Here is a 6,412-nt window from a genome sequence, read left to right as displayed (position 1 = left end):
GAAGTCTTTGACTTGAACATCACCTCTGTGAAGATTGAGCACTCGGCTGTGTATTTCTGTGCCAGCAGTTTAGACACAGCACTTCAGAGTCACCTCCTCCCTCTACAAAAACCTCCCCCCTCCGAGAGCTTCTCCTCCCATCTCTACATAAGAGAGAGATCAGGCTGCTCTCATGTAGACAGGAACAGCTCATTATGCATAGAAATACCAGCAAAGTGCTTCTGAGGGGAGCAAGGAATCAAAGGCAGAGCAGCTCTCTTAAGTATGGGTTATTTCCCAAACCATATACGTCCTCCAGTGTTCACCTGGCTAGTCCCATCTTCAAGATGTCACAGTTGCAACCATGCAGTTCCTACCATGCAGGCATGAGACAAGGCAAATAGAAATCATAACTTTATGTTCCAAAAAAACCAATAGTCTCCTTAGGACCTTTCTCATAGACAACAGAGCAGAGGTATCTAAACTTTTCTTATTGTGTACCACCTCCTTACACACAGAGCAGATTAATGTTTGTGGGGCCCTGGGCCACAGAAAGTGGGGGTCCCTCCCATCCCTTCCACCTGCAGTCCCTCCCTGTCTCCCCAGTGCTCCCGTCGGGGAGCAGGGTTCGGGGCTTGCCCTGCTCTGTCCACCCTGCGCTCCTATAGGGAGCAGAAGAACCCCCTGCACCCTGATCCTGTGTTCTTCTTAACACTACCTGTCTTTAGCCTTCTGTCTCTATTTCACTGTTATGTACAGATATAGTGCAATGTACACAATCAAAAAAACCCCAACAACCCTGCTCAGTTAGCCCAGACAATTGCTGGACAACTGAACCTGTGCTGTATGGTGATTGGAGGTTGAGGGCACTGTACATCAGTGTCTCTGTGTATCTGTACTATCATTGATATATCTTGAAGTAAATTAATTACCATAATTTATATAACAACTTCCCACAGTTTTAAAGCTTCATCTGAGTAGTCTATTATGAAAATGCAATAAATAAATTCAATAAAATCCACCATTACAAAATATCTCCCATGTATCCCCCTGGAGATGTCTCACGTACCTGCAGCGATAACCATACCACAATTTGGGAACCCCTTCAATAATGGATAACGAAAGTGAACAGTAAAAAGTTACAGGTCTGAAACAGTCTGTCTAGTAGGGACAGTGACAGCCATCCACGGACACATACATGTCAGATTGTTACAATTCAAGGCAATCTCAGGATATACATTCTGCACAGCACTTGCAAAGATCACCCCAACCGGGAAGAGTTCAATAGACATGGGAAATTAGAGAACAACCACAAAACTCATTAAGTTGTCTTCAGGAAAGATGTTATAGCAGGAAAACTGAAAAGAACTAAAGTATGTGTAAGTCACCCTTAGAACAACCTTAACTCCACCTCCCTGGAGTTGGCAATAGCCACTGGGAATGATCTGCATGTGCTCCAGCTGCATTCATTGGGTTAGGGTTAGCCATAATGAATGGTAGAGGGATTAGTTGGAGCAGCTTGGCAGAGCTGTGTTTGTGAGACGAGGGTAGCTGGGGAAAGCTATGCTGCTTGAGGGAAAGCCCTCTCCCTGACCCCTGTGTGTGTGGTCAAAGGAAAGTAGTGTGCACGTACCTTAAGAGATCCAGAATGCCTTGTTTCAGCTCTGTGTAGGTCATGTCAGCTGTGGGGCACAGGGATCTTCTTGCCATGGGGACTGTCAGCAGTTAGGTGGGATTCAGGAGATGACTGTATGCTGTGAGTTTAATGAAAGGTCAGTGAAAGCAGAATGGTAGATGGCATCGTGTGTATAACAGTGAAAGAGTTGTAAAAGGAGTTATAAAATTTAGCAGTCCTGGTGTTCTGGCTGTGTGTGTACACTAATCATTCGAGTGTAAGACAGATGTATGTAGCTCCTGTTCAGTACAGTGCAAAGATGAGGTGGTGAGTATATGTCATGTTGCATTGGGGAGAGGACAGAGTTAACATTACACAGGCATTTACCTTAACTTTTCCTTTCCTGGTTTTCACAAGTTTGTGCTTTGTGGCACTCAATATTCTGGAAGGGCACAAAAATGTCCTAGTTTGTTTTGTCTTTTTAACAGAAAGAGAAAAGTTGTTGGTAGGAATTTGTGGTCATTTAGGTTTCTGTAGTTATCATGCAGGTGTAAGCAGAGTCAGGATGAGCTCTACAACGACATCTGGTGGTGAATTATGGGGAGTGTGGAAAGAATTTCAGGGAGTGTGGCAAACAGGAAATGAAATTCAAAAGTTCGCAGGGCTTTTCCTGTCTACTTGGCCAGTGCATCCGAGTTCAGATTGCTTTCTAGAGTGGTCACAATGGTGCCCTGTGGGATACCGCCCGGATGCCAATACCGTCAAATTGCAGTCACACTAACCCTAATCCAACATGGCAATACCAATTTCAGCGCTACTCCCCTCATCGGGGAGGAGTACAGAAATCAATTTTAAGAGCCCTTTATATCGATATAAAGGGCTTCGTTGTGTGGATGGATGCAGGGTTAATTTGGTTTAACGCTGATAAATTCAGCGTAAACGTGTAGTGTAGACCAGGCTTCTGCCATAGTGTTTTTCATCAGTACATCTCAAAGAACTTTACCAAGGAGGGAAACATCATTATCCCTCTTGTATAAATGGGGAAGCTAAGGCAAAGCAAGTTGAAATTACCTAGCCAAAGCCATATAGCAGGTCTGTGGCAGAGCCAAGAACAGAACCCATGCTGTCTGAGTTGCAGTCTCTCTCTCTCTTACTTGTTATTGTAGAATGGGGTAATGGTCTGGCTTTGAACTGTTTGGAGTGTGTTGTTTCTTATAAGGCTGGTGAGAGAAAACTGAAGTATGGTCTCCATCCCCAAAATATGACTGTTTTTTTACCTGGGCATTATAGTCACTTTAAGCATATGCAAAAAAACTGGTGTATCTCTCACCATCTCCACTCCCTCCCTCACCATCCCCCACAACCTGTAACTCCACACCATCATTCTCGCCTCACCTTCCCCTTCTCATCCCATTAAGCCATTAGTACTTTAAAGACCCAGTCTGCAATCAAAAAATTTGTAAAAACTGTGAACTTTAAGAAAAGCTGTTTTTTCAGGGTCTGTATCTTGGAGACCCCTTGGTCAAAATGACTGTAAATTTGGATCACTAACCCTACTCCACACTCCCATGAGATACATCAAATGTCAAGGTATTCTGATTAACCATGAGGATTTTAGAGCACTTCAAAGCATCATATTTCAATTAGCAAGTAACTCTTAATCTTAACTGCCACTCTGCTATAATCATAGAAATCATAGAATCAGAAGGGACTTCTAGAGGTCATCTAGTCTGGTCCCCTGCACTTGTGGTAGGATTAATTATTATGTAGATCATTCCTGAAAGGTGTATGTCTAACCTGTTTTTAAAAATCTCTACAACCTCCCTAGGCAATTTATTTCAGTGCTTAACCACCTTAACAGTTAGGCAGTTTTTTCTAATGTCCAACCTAAACCTCCCTTGCTGCAATTTAAGCCGCTTGCTTCTTGTCCTATCTTCAGAGGTTAAGGAAAACAATTTTTCTTTCCTCCTCCTTGTAACAACTTTTGTATATACTTAAAAACTGTCCCCTCTCAATCTTCTCTTTTCTAGATGAAACAAACCCAGTTTTTTCAATCTTCCCTCGTAGGCCATGATTTCTAGACCTTTAATCATTTTTGTCACTCTTCTCTGGACTGTCTCCAGTTTGTCCATGTCCTTCCTGAAATGTGGCACCCAGAACTGGACACCATACTCCAGTTGAGGCCTAATTAGTGCAGAGTAGAGCGGAAGAATTACTTTGTGTGTCTTGCTTATAATAATCCTAGTAATACATCTCAGAAATATGTTTGCTTTTTTTGCAACACCATTACATTGTTGACTCATATTTAGCTTATGATCCACTATCACTAGGGCCGGCTCTTGGCACCAGTGCTCCAAGCATGTGCTTAGGGCCGCACTTTCCAAGGGGCGTCACTCCCACTCCCCTGTTTTTTTCCTTTGGGGAGCAAAAAGCCAGGAGCCAGCCCTGAACCAACATGTCCCCCTTCAGCTGAGGCTTTCAGGCTGAGCTGGAACTGACGCTGCAGTCGCTAGATGGCGCTCACGGCAGCCTGAGTCGCACAGGTCGGACTGCAGTTCATGCTGCTCTGCCGCTGGGGAGCCCGAGCATCATCCCCCGGAGCCGGGCCCGGGCTGCGGCGGCGAGAGGGGCTCAGTTCGGGGGGATGATGCTCGGGCTCCTCAGCGGCAGGGCAGCCTGAACTGCAGTCCGGCCTGGGAGAGAGGGAGGCGGCCCGGGATGCAGGGAGTGGGAGGGGTCCTGCTGCAGCCGCTCTGCTCCGAGTCTCCCCAGGGCGGCGCGGGGTTTCCCCGCCTGAGTGGGCTGTGCAGGGCGCCGCCGGGGACGAGTGGCCTGACCTGCCAGGGAACTGCCACCTCTTGCCCTCGGACCCAGCCCCCTGCGCACCTCCCCTGTCTCAGCCCCCCACTGCCTTTCCTGGGCAGGGAGAGGCAGAGCCCAGCTTCGAGCAGGGCAGCTGGGGATACTGCCCCACGAGGGGACCCCTGCAGCTCAGGCACGGGTGGGGGGCGGGTCAGTGTTTGTCCTCTCGGCTCTGCCTGCAGGGGGCTGGGGAAGCATCTGTCAGTGCCTGCCCCTCATAGCCCTTGCACCCCACATCCCGCTCGCAGCCCCTCCACTTGTACCTCCCCCCATTGCTTCTTCACCGCACCCCTTCCCCTTGTACCCTCCCCCAGCCCTCTCCTCCCACACCTCCCCCTTCCCCTGCACCTCTTCTCCCGCAACCCTCCTGATACCCCCTCTCCTTCTCCGTGAGTACATCACACCAAGCTTCTCTGCCAGTGTAGAGCCCTCAAGCACCCCCACACCCGCTTACTGAACCTCTTTACTAGATCCTCATCTCTTTCTGGGTATGAGGTTTGAGGGTTAGTCCCTATGCTTCCATGTGCATTTGGAGCATTAAGGATGGGGTTGCGGGGGACGAGGGCTGGGGTGAGATTTATACTAAAGTGAAATTAAAATAGGAGCAACCATTTGATCCTCACTGAAAGTGTAAACGGGGATTGCTGTGGTGAACGAGGAGGTCATGTTTGTGGTGGGGAGCCCAGGGCTAGGGTGGTTGGGGGTGCGGGTGGAGGGGGAGAGCCCAGGGCTGGGGTGGGGGACAGCCAAAAATTTTTTTGCTTGTGGCAGCAAAACACCTAGAGCCGGCCCTGACTATCACCGCCCAGATCCCTTTCAGCAGCACTCCTTCCTAGGCAGTCGTTTCCCATTTTGTTTGTGTGCAACTGATTGTTCCTTCCAAAGAGGAGTAGTTTGCATTTGTCCTTATTGAATTTCATCCTGTTTACTTCAGACCATTTCGCCAATGTGTCCAGATCATTTTGAATTTTAATCCTGTCCTCCAAAGCACTTGCAGCCCCTCCCAGCTTGGTATCATCCACAAACTTTATAAGTATACTTTCTATGCCATTATTTAAATCATTAATGAAGATATTGAACAGAACTGGACCCAGAACTGATCCCTGTGGGACTCCACTTGATATGCCCTTCCAGAATGACTGTGAACCACTGATAACTATTCTGTGGGAAAGGTTTTCCAATGCTGATGATAAAAAAACAAAGGGCAAAACCAACAAGACGCATATGTAATTATATGCATAACATGATCTCTCACTGATGGAACTCTCATTCCCTCTTGTCGGCACCAAAATGTCTTCCATACCTCAAGAGCTATCATAAGTTTTCAGCGTGAGAGGTAGATTATAGTACCCTTGTGCAGTACCATGTTTCACAACTAGTGCCATTGACTTTAGTGGTATTGTTCATGGCATAAAGTACCCTTTGATGTTAGGGAGCCAAAAAAAAAAAATAGCCCTAAATGGCTGCAAAATAAGAAAACACAAAAATAAAGTCTCCATAAGAGAGTATGGTGTGTGTGTCACCTGTGGAACATGCTGCATCTGAACTAAACACAAAGGCCTGGTCTACACTATGCGTTTATACCGAATTTAGCAGCATTGAACTGATTTAACCCTGCACCCATCCACACAATGAAGCCCTTTATATCAATATAAAGGGCTCTTAAAACCGATTTCTGTACTCCTCCCCGACGAGAGGAGTAGTGCTGAAATCGATATTGCCATGTCGGATTAGGATTAGTGTGGCCGCAATTCGACGATATTGGCCTCCGGGCGGTATCCCACAGTGCACCATTGTGACCGCTCTGGAAAGCAATCTGAACTCGGATGCACTGGCCAGGTAGACAGGAAAAGCCCTGTGAACTTTTGAATTTCATTTCCTGTTTGTCCAGCATGGAGCTCTGATCAGCAAGGGTGGCCATGCAGTCCCAAATCAAAAAAGAGCTCCAGCATGGAC

The sequence above is a fragment of the Chelonoidis abingdonii genome, chromosome 1 (genome assembly GCF_003597395.2).
Source record: "Chelonoidis abingdonii isolate Lonesome George chromosome 1, CheloAbing_2.0, whole genome shotgun sequence".
NCBI classification, from domain to species: Eukaryota; Metazoa; Chordata; order Testudines; family Testudinidae; genus Chelonoidis; species Chelonoidis abingdonii.
The sequence above is the reverse complement of the archived record's forward strand: the minus strand, read 5'-3'. Positions refer to the sequence as shown.